The sequence below is a fragment of the Mercenaria mercenaria genome, chromosome 5 (genome assembly GCF_021730395.1).
Source record: "Mercenaria mercenaria strain notata chromosome 5, MADL_Memer_1, whole genome shotgun sequence".
Taxonomy (NCBI): Eukaryota; Metazoa; Mollusca; class Bivalvia; order Venerida; family Veneridae; genus Mercenaria; species Mercenaria mercenaria.
The window spans coordinates 25,779,024-25,796,381 of NC_069365.1; the positions used below are offsets into that span (position 1 = coordinate 25,779,024).

Here is a 17,358-nt window from a genome sequence, read left to right on the forward strand (position 1 = left end):
AATTGATATTTAAAACGTAATCACATTTTCATATAGCACACGTTAGTTTCGTGCAAAATCAAAGGCTGTTTATGAAGAAATATGAATTCATTGATAATCCTTAATACATTTTCAAAGTTTAATATTTTTCAGTTACAGCTAGAGCATTTTAGACATGATATGAGTATTAAACAAAAAGAAACGCTGAGTTCAATTAATTCAAAAGCAAAATAAGGCAGGAACAAACCTTTCAGAATGTTCTTGAACGTTGATGTCTTTCGTGGATTTCGTAGAACCATGCTGTTCTTTTTCATCATCTAGTCTAATAATGATATCTTACTTCAACATACATTTTTATCTATCATTTGACATTCTTTGTTATAAATGACTTTAAAAAAACTAGAGTTGTCACATGAGTGACGAATTATACCCCCACAATATTGTCTTGTCACAGAACTCAACCAATGTCAAGGCCGAACTTGCATGACCTTTGACCTACTGACCTCAAAATCAATAGAGGTCATCTGCTGGTCATGATCAACCTCCCTATGAAGTTTCATAATCCTTGGCCAAAGCGTTCTCAAGTTATTGTCCCGAAAAAAAGTTTAAATGTTCCGGGTCACTGTGACCTTTGACCTTTGGAACTCAAAATCAATAGAGGTCATCTGCTGGTCATGACCAACCTCCTATTTAGTTTCGTGATCCTATTCCAAAGTGTTCTGAAATTATTGTCCGAAAACCGTTTTAAATGTTACCGGTCACTGTGACCTTGACCTGTGACCTACTAACTTAAAATTCGTAAGGGGTCATCTGCTGGTCATAACCAACTTCCCTATCAGTTTTCATGACCCTAGGCCCAAGCGTTCTCAAGTTATCATCCGGAAGCTGTTTAACTGTTTCATGTCATTCAACAATATGAATTCTGACTTTGACCTTTGACCTACTGCCTTCAAAGTAGAACTTGACCTGTATTTTCTGATGTTACATCTGTGTACAAAAAATTATTATCCTTGACCTAAGCTATCATCCGAAAACCGTTTCACTGTTCCGAGTCACCGTGTCCTTGACCTTTGATCTACTGACCTCAAAGACAAACTTGGTCTGTATTTTATGATGTTACAACTGTGTACCAAAATTTATGATCCTAGGCCCAAGCGTTCTTAAGATATCATCCTGAAACCGTTTTACTGTTGACCTTTGATCGAATGACCCCAACTTGAACTTGAACTCAAACTTGGTCTGTATTTTATCATGTTACACCTGTGTACAAAAAATTATAATCCTAGACCCAAGCGTCCTCAACTTATCATCCGGATACCATTTAACTGCTTCGAGTCACTGTGACCTGGAACTTTGACCTACTGACCCCAAAGTCGAACCTGACCTGTATTTTTGATGTTACACCTGTGTACCAAAAATTATTTAAATCGGTCAAGCCTTTCATGAGTTATCATCCGGAAACCATGAAAACCAACGGACCGACAGGCCGACCGACCGACAAGCTCACTCCTATACACCCCCCAAATCTTCGTTTTGTGGGGGTATAATTATATGAGGTTAATATTAGGGTTTGTTTTTTTTTACTCATATAAATATGTTGAACTATCCGGATGAAGGCGTAAGCCGAAACGTTGATGTGATAAAATATTATCAAATTAAATGTCTACGTATGTTGTTGAAATGCCTACGACACTAATGGTATTTCCCATATTATACAGAATAGCAAAATTTCGTACATTTTATACTTGATTATATAACATGTGCATTTCGAATTCAAAACATGTTACAAATAGAACTTAGACCACAGTTCTAGTGAATAAAGGCAGAAAACATTATTCACATTCGTTGTATGTATACTGATCAAAACAGCTAACCCGCCATTCGCATTTTTGCCAACCGCTTGAAAATATAAGAACTTTTTTTTTAAATTAAGCATACAGTTAGATCAACATCATGGTAATAACTTCAAAATTTCAACAATGTGAATTCACTTCCACTACTCATTTTGTAAAAGCTTCAGAAATGCACATAAAAAGAAAGTTGTGTTTCTAGAAAACGAATGAATGTCTATAACAGGAGTTACCCACATATTTTAGGCAAAAAAATATTTTCTCTAAAAAACATAAAAATATGACTCTGAAAGTGATTGACATAAAATTTTTGCAAGATATTCTTATATATAACCAAAAATAGCTTTTGTAATAATGCAGAAACTTTACATTCTTCTCGCAATTTAACCAATATCCAATTTTTATTTTTCACCCCCTTTATCATTTTTCGGTGTTATATATACATGGTATGTAAAACTTTGTAAAAATAAACATGTTGTAAATTTTCTTCCAAACTGCTGCTATAATAAGAACACAGGGACTTTTAAACAGAAAATGATTAAATATCATCTCTATCGACAGAGTACGACAACAACGACGTTGTTTTAGTTTTGTTGTCATTTTCTTGTCTCTTAATGGTTTTTGCTAGTTTGGAAATGGTATATATGTTAGTATATTGTTGTGGTTTTGTTTAAAAAAAAAAAGGTTGTAAAGTAAATAAATTGATACCACTGTTTAGCTGAAATTTACAAACGGTCGTATAAAAGAGGTCATAATTCCAGAATAGAAAACGGACATGATAGTTGCAATAACTTACAGGTGTACACTTGATCTTGATATTGTATACACAGTTAACATCTGAGTATCGGACCCTCCAAAAAGCGAAAACGCTACGATTTTCTCGGTCCCGATTTTGTCATACTTCGGGCGATGGTTTGAAACAGTTTCACAATCTAAATTATTGTTCTTCATGGCACAATTACTTGATCATCGTTTGACATCTCGAATTATTTTAATTTCAAGTTTGAATAAAATATCAAAATACAAAATTAATCTACAAACGATTGGTCTATCAAATGAATAACTGTTGGTGTGCATGCTATGCCTCATTTACATAAAGGGTTAAAATTTACTGTCCATGGCTACTGTCTACAATCTTATTAAAATAGGTTGCGACATAACCGGTGCGAGCGGTGCGGAACTTTTCTTTACATCTTTGCACAGATTGAATCAAATTGACAATCTTACTATTTTGCTTGGCGGCGTTCTTTACTTCCAACGAATATTCTCATAAACTTAATATGTTTAATCTATAAAGACCGTAGCAAGCTTATCGTAACTTTTACATAAAAAATCCAAAACATTTTGCTAAAAGGTATCTTGAAAGTTACATAACAACAAATAAACAGGTTAACCCAAAGATAAAATGTTCAAAAACTACGTACAATGTAAAATGGAATAAAACACATCAGTATTCATTTGAAGATAAATTAAGAAATTTTGCTTTGAACGATCATAATGCCAACCGCGGAGTTCTGTAGAACATTTCATACTTGTATGAATGGTATTGTCATGAAATTTCCTTTTCTAACTTGTGTGCCTAAGTATTCAATCACCGCCGTCGCTTGATACCACAATCCACCTCAATACCTCAACACCCGTCCACCGCCACATTAGCCCCCACCTCACCCCCACTGCATAGACAAACACTCAGTTAATACTTCCTTATCATATTGAACATAATGTGCTTGATTAGCTAGTAATAGTGATACTATTTCCCTTTAAGTCCATAACTATTAATACATGATTAAGAGTAGCATGAATATATCGCTACGTTCGGACCTCATATATTCTAAAAGTTCGGGCAGATAAAGCCCCGCTTTGCGGAGCCCTTGTTTTAAGTATTGTATAATATTACCTTTTTCTGGAAAAATAACTATATGCTTTTATTTACCCAATAACCAACTAACAGTTTGAAAATTTGGGTACTGTAATTCTTTTCCCTTTTCACTTTTTGTATTTTTAAATATAATCTGACTAAGGGGAACAAATAACTGTAATGAATTTTACATATTCATGTACATAATCTCAGCCAGATCACATTCAGCGACATTGTAACGATTTTCGTAAGATGCTATTGTATGTTATCGTTGTTGTAGCGAACTCCGTGATAATGGAAAACAATTTAAATGGACTTTCTTATGTAGAATTATTTTCAGCTCTAAATGTTTTCTTACATAAAATGGTAAAACACAATTAATGCAAGGAGAGTCCTAGTAACTGTTTTATTCTTAACCGTTTAATGTTTATTATTTAATGCAAAGATTGTACCAGAAATGTTGGACTTGATCAGAGGTATTTTACCTGAAAACGTTCTTTTGTATGTTTGTAAAAGATACAGTGTTGGTTACAGTCATGTAATGCAGCTATTGCCGTAGACTGTGGAAAATATCCCATCGTAAATACTAAAAGAATGCTCTTACCCGAATTCATTACTATTATCTGTAAATTTCCCTTTCTGTTGTGACATGCTTCAACAGCGTTCCTCTTCTGGACAAGTCTAAAATGAAACATTATATCATTGACATGATAAATATGATATTTCTGTTTTAAAAGATTTTCTTTAATGACCTATTGTTACTAAGAAGATCCACTCCCGGCCCCGCGATCCCAGTTGATTTGATCAGGACCTCTGAATCGATCTGGATTCCAAAAGGATACAAGAACACGAAAAATGATTATAGAGTATAAGTTATGAGTGAGCATTTCTATATATATACTACCCTTTTTGGTAAAAGCCGAAGCCATTCTATTATATAACATTTAATTTTAAATGGCGGGAAAATATCTGTAAACCAGAAAAACACCATTCAATCCTTATAATGACGACTAAAAAACTTCTCCCATTTGTTTCCTATTTGAAACAAGAAATATCTTTCAAAAAGATGGTCGGCGTGATGTAACTGAAGCACAAGTTATATATGGGCAGAAATCTGTATTTTAATTTTTTTGGCAATGTTGAAAGGGGCCTCTGTAAAGTTTTGTATAAATGAGGACGGTAGTTCTAAAGAAGACTATGTTTAGAAATTGTGGAGGGACACACAACGGACACCAAACAATCACAAAAGCTCACTTTGAGCCTTTGGTGCTTAAAAAATGGTAACAGTAAGCAAACAATATTGAAATACGTTTATTTCTGGAATTGTTGGAAGCAACATGAACCCTTACCCTACTTCAGCTTATTATCAAATTTGTCTATCATTCAGAATATGTACAGTACTGTTTTCACCGGAAAGATTAATTTAAAATTTAGAGTCTAAAATTTAACAGTATCGGACATGTTGTTGCAGGTTAGTAATGATTTGTACTGGTTAGAAATTGTTGCTGTAATGCAGGGTAAGAGTTAATGACTGTATAAAACAAATAACCTTTTTTTGTAAAAACAAAACTTAAGGGAAGGAAACTTAACAAAACAGAAATAACAAGAAAACTTAACAAAACAGAAATATGTCCGGATGAGCAAATGAATATTGGTTACGCACACCTGTTCGAGTGGTATACGCATACAATCCGATGGTGCTGTACTTATAGAGGTTATAGATGACGAACGTGTCATTATTTCACTCAGTGTCACACATGACGCAGAGTGAAGCATTTTCAGCCTTTCCTCCAATCAGCGCCACTCTTACTAAATCTCTCATTATCAGATTACCGAGAATACCTTACCAAGTAATCCGATTGGTACATTATTCAGGCGGCATAAGGTCATACGAGGTCATAAAATCGTGCTTAATACGGCACGCCGAAAAAAAGTGCAACCTTTTCTACTGAAATGCAAGCTTTAAGAGTACCTGTTACGAGCATTAATTTCTTCGTCACCGATGCAGGTGAACGACACATTTGCATATTTATTAGATCTAATGAATACGTGATGGCTTCATTGAGAGATGAAAGTTGGTCACGTGTACTGAAGCAGCCAACCAGAAAAAGGCAAATCTATGAATTGAGTAATAGTTGTAAGTATTGTCAAATAATGCCCACTGTGTGTTTGATAAATCGTACGATAAATAATTTGCACCACTAAATGGTTCAACAGCGAGAAAAGATCAAAAGAGCTAGAAAAACTTTTTAACAGAAACAGATCCGGTCAAACTCGTGCTGTCGGTGCGCCTACATATTAAAACATAATTGATATAATTTATAACAAAGGAACATAAACACATCAACGATATGGCCAAAATTGCTTTGGAATGTTTGGAAAAATATTAAAAATACAAAGGAATGAAATCGCAAAAGCCGAAACTATACCTGTAACCATGTTTTGATGTACAGTAGAGTTGCCACTGAATGAAAATGATCATTGGATTTCGATCAAAATACAGAAAAAGAGGATTTAGATACGGGAACTTCAGAAGATTCAGAAACTTAACTCCACATGCTATATTTTGTCCTAAAATCTTAATAAATCGCCGATCGGGGAAAACTTACCGAGTGGAATTTTCATATATGTATGTATGATATTCTTTATTTGTAATAAGCCATATATGGCCCATGAACAAAGCATCAATATAGAGAACATAGGTAATACAGCGAGTCACATTATACAATATATAAAATACAACACATTATGCAATACATAAAATACAACACATTATACAATATATAAAATACAACACATTATACAATATATAAAATACAACACAAATCTAGCATTTGTGGGAGAGACAAATTTACATATGAATCAACGTATTTGTGATTAGACGTCTCATGTTATTCGTTAATTTTATAACATTAAAACCTGGCAATTCATACAATTAATCTTCTCCGATATTATTGAAATTAAATATAAGAGAACACCTTTCTTCTTTCAAACGCCTTAAAAACGTATGTTGATAGTTTTCTTACTTCATGTTCATTTGTAGAATTCATCAACTCAGTAAATTTAACATAATTTGGCAAATGCCAGAAATATTTCTTAATGTATTGTTTCCTTAAATCTGAATAAAGTGAGCATTCTATGATAAAATGATATTCGTCTTCTAAAGACTTACATATTGTACATCTTTCATATCAACCTGTAGTATTATGTCCCCTCTTTGGCTTAAACTATACAATAGACTGTTCACTTATAGAGAGTATCCTGCAAGGTGGGGGTGATGGTATAATAACTACGTTTTTTTTTAAATGAGATATAAATGACTCCAAAAGAATATTTTTTAATATTATGATAGTCTGGTATAAATAACTTTAGGCGAAATCTTCACACAACTGAAAGGTATCATAATATCGCTCGCGAGAAAAACATGTAAACCATGTAAAATGTATAACAAGGAAACAGGGTTTCACTATTTCACTTCCTCCGTGTATGTCCACTATATCGAGAACTAAATATTTAGTTAAGTTGGTCTGCAGTTCGCAGTTCGCGTTTCGAATTGCGAACTGCAAACTGGTCTGCAGTTCGCGATTCGAATTGCGAACTGTAAACTTGTCTGCACTTTACGATTCAAATGTCAACGTGCAGTCTGATCAAAAATGTCCTGCACATTGCAGACAAGAATGCATTTCACAGTTGGTCTGCAGTTCTCATTTCGAACTGCGAACTGCAAACTGGTCTGCAGTTTGCGATTCGTGTTGCGAACTGCAAACTAGTCTGCAGTTTACGATTCAAATTTCAAAGTGTGCAGTCTGATCAGCACTGCCCGGCAAATTGTAGACAAGAATGCATTTCACATTTGGTCTGCAGTTCGCGATTCAAATTCGAACTGCAAACTGGTCTGCAGTTCGCGATTCGAATTGCAAACTGTAAACTGGTCTGCGCTTTACGATTCAAATGTCAACGTGCAGTCTGATCAACACTGTCCTGCGCATTGCAGACAAGAATGCATTTCACAGTTGGTCTGCAGTTCGCGTTTCGAATTGCGAACTGCAAACTGGTCTGCAGTTCGCGATTCAAATTCGAACTGCAAACTGGTCTGCAGTTCGCGATTCGAATTGCAAACTGCAAACTGGTCTGCGCTTTACGATTCAAATGTCAACGTGCAGTCTGATCAACACTGTCCTGCGCATTGCAGACAAGAATGCATTTCACAGTTGGTCTGCAGTTCGCGTTTCGAATTGCGAACTGCAAACTGGTCTGCAATTCGCGTTTCGTATTGCAAACTGTAAACTGGGCTACAATTTACGATTCAAATTTCAAAGTGCAGTCTGATCAGCACTGTCCAGCGCATTGCGGACAAGAATGCTTTTCATAATTAGTCTGCAGTTCGCATTTCGCGTTTCCAACTGCGAACTGCAATCTGGCCCGCAGTTCGCGTTCCAAATTGCAAACTGCAACCTTGTCTGCTGATTACAATAAAAATTTCAAAGTGCAGTCTGATCAGCACTTTCTTGCGCATTGCAGACAAGAATGCATTTCACAGTTGGTCTATAGTTCGCAGTTTGTGTTTCAAATTGCGAACTGCAAACTGGTCTGCAGTTCGCGTTTCGAATTGCGAACTGCAAACTGGTCTGCAGTTCGCAGTTCGCAGTTCGTGATTCGAATTGCGAACTGCAAACTGGTCTGCGGTTCAAGATTCAAAATAAAAATATATTTGAACGTCTTATACTTTTAAGTAATAGGTCAGTATTTGCTAAATATAAAATTTTGAGCCGTGCCATGAGAAAACCAACATAGTGGGTTTGCGACCAGCATGGATCCAGACCAGCTTGCGCATCCGCTCAGCCTGGTCAGGATCCATGCTGTTCGCTAATGGTTTTTCTAATTACAGTAGGCTTTAAAAGTGAACAGCATGGATCCTGACCAGACTGCGCGGATGCACAAGCTGGTCTGGATCCATGCTGGTCGCAAACCCACTATGTTGGTTTTCTCATGGCACGGCTCATTAATGTTAATGGTCTGCACTTCCTCCCTCTTCAGTAGAACTGCAAAGTGCCGCCAAGTCTGCGGCTCCTAGTTTTCGATTCGAACTACGAACTGCAAACTGGTCTGCAGTTCTCAGTTCGCAGTTCGCAATTCGTAGTTCATAATTCGAATTGCGAACTGCAAACTGGTCTGCAGTTCGCAGTTCACGATTCGAATTGCGAACTGCAAACTGGTCTGCAGTTCAAGATTCAAAATGAAAATGAATTTGAAGGTTACTCTTATACTTTAAAGTAATAGGCAAGTGCTTGCTAAACATAAATGTGAAAAGTCTGCACTTCCTCCCTCTCCATTAGAACTGCAGACAAGAATGCATTTCACAGTTGGTCTACAGTTCGCAGTTTGCGTTTCGAATTGTGAACTGCAAACTGATCTGCAGTTCGCAGTTCGCCTTTCGAATTGCGAACTGCAAACTGGCCTGCAGATCGCAGTTCGCGATTCGAATTGCGAACTGCAAACTGGTCCGCTGTTCGCAGTTCGCCTTTCGAATTGCGAACTGCAAACTGGCCTGCAGTTCGCGATTCAAATTCGAACTGAAAACTAGTCTGCAGTTCGAGATTCGTATTGAGAACTGTACACTGTGCTGCAGATTACGATTCAAATTTCAAAGTGCAGTCTGATCAGCACTGTCCAGCAAAATGTAGACAAGAATGCATTTCACAGTTGGTCTGCAGTTTGCAGTTCTCAGTTCACGTTTTCAAATGCGATCTGCAAACTGGAAAAGTAAAGAAGAAATGAAAAATCTTGAAATGGAGCTTCTCTATCTTGCAGGATTTTTTCCAATGAATTTAGTAACATTTTTATGGAGGAGCCGCCCATATCAATTACCGGTGACGAATATAGATAAGCTTAAATATAATCAATGAAAACATGTAGAAGTTATAGCATGTTTGTCACGGGATGTAACATTTCATGTTCTTTAAACTTAATAGTGACGTGCGCCGCGCATAGCGGGGAAACTAATACTTTCCCAGGCGGTATCGTCTGCTGTTTAACTGAATTGGATATCCTCGGCAATGAACGTGTTATTACGAATATTAACGGAGATGTCCGAGGCACTTCATCCTTGCCCGTACAGTCTTTGTGAATTCTTGTCATGTAGGTTACATTCTACCAATTCAATTCCTTATTTATTTCATATTAATAACAAAACATTCAGACCTCATTTTCAGCACTTTAGAGCATTTCAATGATATAAAAACCATATATGGTCATTTAGTATAACATGTCTTCTTATCAAAAATAGAAAAATATTGACATGTTATGTTGTATATAAGAAAAATAATCTGTTCTGAGAAACATCACCCTCTAAAAATGCCCCCATGAAAACAGCCGTTTAGCAATTACGCGTAGGTAGACATTTTTCGCAAAGAATATAACTTATTCCAGATAATTTACAATGAAAATGGTCTAGATCTATTCTCAATACAATGTAGGGATAATACACGTTTTTTTGTGTATTAAGGTCTGCAGAAGCCCGCGGGAATGTTTGTGACCGAGACCGAAGGTCGAGGTCACAAACATATCCCAAGGGCTTCTGCAGGCGTTAATACACAAAACAAACGTGTATTGTCGCTATTCTTGCATAAAAAACATTACACGACGACTAAATGCATTGTTTTCATATGTGATGACTTGACGATTCCGGTACATGTTTTATTTACCATTCTTGTTGATCTTGGAAACGGTAAACATGTTTTAAATATCCATAACTGGGGCACACATAAGAACAACACTACTAAAAGCGTGATTTGAAGGTTTTTGAGCATCTTATTTTTATTTTTAGTTATTACAAACGTTTCATTACACATAATTTTGCATATAACTTTAAAATTTGATAAACAGGAACACAATTATTTTAAGAATAACAACTTTATATTCGAATTAATTTGAGTACGAACAAACAGAGTACGGATGAGTACGAAGCTAGTGACTAGCTTTCGAGGTTTAATATATGAATTCTGCGAACAATCAGGTAAAAACAAACCGACTGATACTAACAAAAGTCATTAATATAATACCTAAAAACGGGCAATAGCACAAGTTACACGCGATACTTATTTATTCACAGTTATTTACAATAACTGGACAGACGCTTTGTAAAGGGAGTAAACTCTAAGAGAAGCTAGTGCGTACATTGATGGGGGCAGTACGTTTGGGGTTGGAAACTGATACAGCTAAACATACTATGGATTACATTGTGTCTATAATGCTACAAGAAGAGGTTATTATGGAAGAAACAAGATGCAGATGCCAAATATCAGTCTGCGCAGAAATACATACATACGTCCCTGGCAAAGCATTTCAAAAATAAAAATCATGTATTAACAGCACGTGAATTGCCTTGTTTGCACACGATTTTTCTCCCGTTTATACATGGGCGGATCCAGTGAAAAAAAGTAGTTTTTATGCAAGAATAAGCAATAAACATAAGCCAAAAATTTAACTGTCACCTCCTCATGTCACTCATTATACCAGACTTCATCCATAGCATGGAACTACATTTTGGACTACTTCACATGTAACACTGAGTAGTCACTTCCGGTTTGGTGTAATCCGTCCTGTATGACCAATCTTCTTGGTTTGTTTTATGAGTATAAAGGAGAGCTAGAATGAGAGAAAGAAATTCACTGGTGTTCTCTTAGTACCTTTTACTGCCAAATTCCTTCTACGCTCAGAGTAGTTAATGTATTCTTACGAGCAATACAGTAAAATTCATAGAAAACTGAATTAAAATCATTTAGAATTCTTATGATTACTTCAATTAATTCACCAGTCGGTGTGGCAAGGAATATTTTGAAATATCTTTAATATTGTAGTTTGTATTTCTTTACAGAGCGCGTGAAATTCTTTTTTTTTTTGTGAAAACTTTGTATTATTTTATCTTTATTTTATCAGTTGATATATATTGTGACATGTTTCAATGTAAAGACATTTACACCCATTATAAGGATCGTCTACAGCCAAGTATGGCCTAATGTAACTCTTGAATGGCTTAAAGCCCAACCCGTTTACTGTCATGATGTTATAACATTTTTTCTTATGGAATGTTTTTAACTCAAATACATTTCTATTGTATTTAGGACTTATTAAAAGGTCATAAAACACATGAACTGACATATAAAAAAATAAAATAAAAAAATCTTGTGCAGCTTTTGCAGTAGTGCGTTGTTCCTGTAAAATAATTCAGCTTTACATTGTGTGATTTCTATTACAGTACATGTGTGTATATCATTTCAATTTTAAACAAAAATTATATTGCCCTTTGTAAATAAAATCAACGAAAGATTAATTGTAAGATTAATCAAATAACTGTTTCATTTGACGGACCAGTTTGCAGTTCGCAATTCGAAACGCGAACTGCGAACTGCAGACCAGTTTGCAGTTCGCAATTCGAAACACAAACTGCGAACTATAGACCAACTGTGAAATGCGCAAGAAAGTGCTGATCAGACTGCACTTTGAAATTTTTATTGTAATCAGCCGACAAGATTGCAGATTGCAATTCGGAACGCAAACTGCGGACCAGTTTGCAGTTCGCAGTTGGAAACGCGAAATGCGAACTGCAGACTAATTATGAAATGCATTCTTGCCCGCAATGCGCTGGACAGTGCTGATCAGACTGCTCTTTGAAATTTGATTCATAAATTGTAGCCCAGTTTACAGTTCGCAATACGAATCCCGAACTGCAGACCAGTTTGCAGTTCGCAATTTGAATCGCGAACTGCAGACCAGTTTGCAGTTCACAATTCAGATCGCGAACTGCGAACTGCAGACCAGTTTGCAGTTCGCAATTCGAAACGCGAACTGCGAACTACAGACCAGTTTGCAGTTCACAACTGGAAACACAAACTGCGAACTATAGACCAACTGTGAAATGCATTCTTGTCTGCAATGCGCAAGAAAGTGCTGATCTGACTGCACTTTGAAATTTTTATTGTAATCAGCGGACAAGATTGCAGTTTGCAATTTGGAACGCGAACCGCGGACCAGTTCGCAGTTGGAAACGCGAAATGAGAACTGCAGACTAATTATTAAATGCATTCTGGTCCGCAACGCGCTGGACAGTGCTGATCAGACCGCACTTTGAAATTTGAATCGTAAACTGCAGATTAGTTTGCAGTTCGCAACACGAATCGCGAACTGCAGACCAGTTTGCAGTTCGCAATTCGAAACGCGAACTGCAGACCAACTGTGAAATGCATTCTTGTCTGCAATGCGCAGGACAGTGTTGATCAGACTGCACGTTGAAATTTGAATCGTAAACTGCAGACTAGTTTGCAGTTCGCAACACGAATCACGAACTGCAGTCCAGTTTGCAGTTCGCAATTCGAAACGCGAACTGCAGACCAACCGTGAAATGCATTCTTGTCTGCAATGCGCAGGACAGTGTAAATCAGACTGCACGTTGACATTTGAATCGTAAAGTGCAGACCAGTTTACAGTTCGCAATCCGAATCGCGAACTGCAGACCAGTTTGCAGTTCGCAATTCGAATCGCGAACTGCGAACTGCAGACCAGTTTGCAGTTCGCAATTCGAAACGCGAACTGCGAACTGCAGACCAACTTAACTGATATGTTAATATTAACTATGTGTATCGTTACTATCTACATTGACCTACCCGCATAAATTTGAAGCCATTACGTCAGATAATGTAAAAAAAGAGTATTTGCAACCTTGCAAAATTTGTATACTATGCTATTAAAAAGTATGATGCAGTCATGAAATATATTTTGTGAGACGACAAATTTTATAGTTGAAAAGGGGGCACACTTTTGCTAAACTGTAAGTCAGGGTTATGAAACTTCCTGAGAAACATGCTTACATGCAGTTCTTTCTATGTTAAAAATGGCATAACTTTGAACAACGAAAGATGCAGTTATGTATATTGTATGGAAGCGTCCTGGTGCCAGCAGAGAGATTTAAATTTGTCTTACGTACGACTTACTATCTCCTACGTAGGAGTTAGTATCTCCTACGTAGGACATAGTATCTCCTACGTAGGAGTTAGTATCTCCTACGTAGTACTTAGTATCTCCTACGTAGTACTTAATATCTCCTACGTAGGACATAGTATCTCCTACGGAGGACTTAGTATCTCCTAGGTAGGACTTAATATCTCCTACGTAGGACATAGTATCTCCTACGTAGGACTTAGTATCTCCTACGTAGGGCATAGTATCTCCTACGTAGGACTTAGTAACTCATACGTAATGGTTCATATTTTGCGGCGCTGCAACGTTCTGTGGTCCTACTTGCGTTTCCGGTACATGTGTTAATTGAACATTGCTGGTTGACTTTTTAACTGCGTGCTGATAAAAGGCATTTATTGCAATATTTAATTTATTTCCAACAACAAAGAATGAATTTATATAGACTTGATTGCATGGCACGATTATCAATGTTCTATAAGATTTAGTAAGTTTCAACTAGTCAATTATTCTTTTATCAAGTCACTCTGATCAAACATAATTGTAAAGGTTATTTCGCATGAAATTAGCTCTTATATTAAAAAAAAAAAAATAGCCTCCACTGTGAAGAGCGATAAAGGGGAATAAATCATGTTTACCAAGTTACTCGTCCTTAATTTCTTCTCTCTAGGCATAAACTTAACAAAACAAAGGAAAACCAGATTTAATGACTGAAACCTACAAATTCGCCGTGATATTCGGTAATTAAAAGATTTTACTGTCAAAAAATGCTTCGCTATATTTAAACACTATTCTATTCTTCCTCTTTTTCACAGCATATACAATATATAGAAGATACACACACCATGTTAAAGAAAGCAAGACCGTCGGACCACAAGTTGATTTGACATTAGTTTTCGGAACACTATTATTGAGTGTATTCTCGGGAATTGAGCACAAAATTCAGTAGGAAAAAAATATAAAAATGAGCTAAATATAGTACTGTAATTAAGAGAAAATATACAGTAATTAAGACTCTGAGAGAGAGAGAAGGAGAGAGAGAGAGAGAGAGACGATATTTGAATATTATATACAAAAAGTGTAAGGAAAGTTCTTTCCGATTTGAACAGTAACTCAACATTAGAAATAGTCGAAAACTAAGTCATGTATAGTTTTTAATCATATTAAATTATGATATGTTTACATATTGCATTTGCAGCAGTTTGGTTAATTTCAGATTTTCTTTTGGAGAAAATATTATTTATTCTATACACTAATTTATTAACATTTGAAAATAAACAGGCAAGTCTTCTTTAATTGATTTCATGACTGATTTTATTATTATTTTGAAAATGCAAACTGAACTGCTGTTACAGTAATGAAAAACAAATCAAATTTCTTCTAACTATATTGCAGCATATATGACTGTGTTTTAAAGGCTGCAAGGGACCTACCACAGTTACATTTAAATTTAGTGAGACAATGCTATTTTCGATAAAAATCATGTCTGAATAAGGACACTGTTGTTTGCTGGATGTCATTACATTTTCCATGACATAGAGAACAACACTAAGTTCATCATTTTTATTTATGCGTCTAAATAACGTCATAAGTGACAATATCCGTTTAAGGCTTCGTAAAGAAACTTTAAACCCATTTATTTTTTCAAGACAAAGTAATATATCACGGTGTTTCATACCAGATGCAAAATATGTTTTTTAAAGTCATCCATGCCGTGTAGTTTTAAATTACACACGTTTCCTTACTAAATAATAGTACACACGAGTATATTGTTCCACTGCGCATGCTTGAGAGTCTTTTAGTCAGTGACATACGTACGAGTTAATAACTCCTACGTAGGAGATACTAAGTCCTACGTAGGAGATACTATGTCCTACGTAGGAGATACTAAGTACTACGTAGGAGATACTAACTCCTACGTAGGAGATACTAAGTCCTACGTAGGAGATATTAAGTACTACGTAGGACATACTATCTCCTACGTAGGAGATACTAAGTCCTACGTAGGAGATACTAACTCCTACGTAGTACTTAATATGTCCTACGTAGGAGATACTATGTGCTACGTAGGAGATATTAAGTACTACGTAGGAGATACTAAGTCCTACGTAGGAGATATTAAGTACTACGTAGGAGATACTATGTCCTACGTAGAAGATACTAAGTCCTACGTAGGAGATACTATGTCCTACGTAGGAGACACTAAGTACTACGTAGGAGATACTAACTCCTACGTAGGACATAGTAAGTCGTACGTAAGACAAATTTAAATCTCTCTGCTGGCACCAGGACGCTTCCATAATATTGCAATATCAGGTTAACTCAAATACTTGTGTTAAGTTTGAAAGCATATGTCCTTTTTAAAGGGACTAACCCATACAATTTAGGCGAAAATTAATTTCTCTAAAAATTGATAAAAAGTGACTACTCTGAAAGTCTAATTGTACAAATTTCTTATTGACATAAATTTTTTGCAAAAAAAAAAAATTCTTATGAATGACCAAACATTTTGCAGAAAACCGTTGCAACGCTTTTAAAATAATGCAGATATTTCATTTTTCTTGCATTTTTACCAGAATCTAACTTTTATTTTCACCCACTTTATATCATTTTTATGTTTTATACATACACTATATGCCAAATCTTGCGAAATGATAATATTGACAAATTTCATTCAAACTGCGGGCGAGTAGCTTTAATGTATGAAAATGTTCAAAATATTTACTAATTTTGGTATGTGTTGCCTTAAGGTTTTAATTCTTAAATTATACATTACATGCTACCGAAAGGCAGTGTAATACGGAGACTAAAGTTTAACAAACGCTGTATATGATAGTACCGAGTTAAAAAGTGTACCAAAACCTGCCTTATTATGAATCAGAACATAACATACAGTTTGTTCATACAGCTACGCATCTGTTGTAACCGTCAATAAATAACCTATAAAAACGAAACTTCAACTTACCAAAATAGCCAATACGGTTGTTTAATTTCTTTGTAAACTTGTATGACCTCCGATTTACTTCCTCTTTCGATTTAATATTGATTTCCTGCTTGAAACACTACTTAAAGAAATATTTTATCAGCAGATATTTACTTAAAATGTAGAAAGTCCTCTATCTATCTATAAATACTGCATGACACCCTTGCGAGTATTTTATGCAGGTGCGCGTCAGTGCATAAGAGTTTAAAAGCAGGAATGTACAGGAGAATTAAAGTAATACATAAAGTATTTGTGAGAATTTGAGAAAAAGCTGATAGTGCTAATAAAAAGGCGAAATGTACAGTAAAAGGATTAAAAACAGCCTGGTCACTCAGAAGTCCTGGCCCAGTTTGGTTACCCCTTGCCTCATTAAATGTTTTATCTTTACTAAATGTATACATTAATAGAATTTGTAATTAAATGTTATGCAGTAACAGTCCATTGTTAAAAATTCTTTAGTGTCAATAAACATCTATATTGTGATAAGCTATACATATATTCACTGTCTTGTAAGCTGTACGGCCGTAAATGTTTAGACACTTCCAAGATGGCGGACGCTGAAAGTCAACACAGGTAGGTGTTCCAGTTTTTCATTGATAACATGTTTTCTTCAACACTTTTAACGGCCACACTTATAGCAAATGATAGCGGAATAACATGTTCCTCCTCGGCATTATCTAAAAGTTTGTTGATTTCATTGTTTCTCGAATTATATT

The 17,358-nt window shown here is 35.7% G+C and overlaps 1 long non-coding RNA gene across 1 annotated transcript; it reads right to left on the minus strand.

Annotated features, from left to right (window-relative positions):
• Nucleotides 1-226: 226 nt before the first annotated feature.
• On the minus strand, nucleotides 227-16,768 carry LOC128556938 (uncharacterized). The gene is made up of 3 exons (XR_008370922.1): nucleotides 16,625-16,768; nucleotides 4,292-4,368; nucleotides 227-301 (listed from the first exon to the last, which is right to left on the minus strand). It is a non-coding gene; the product is annotated as an uncharacterized LOC128556938 (long non-coding RNA).
• Nucleotides 16,769-17,358: the final 590 nt, after the last annotated feature.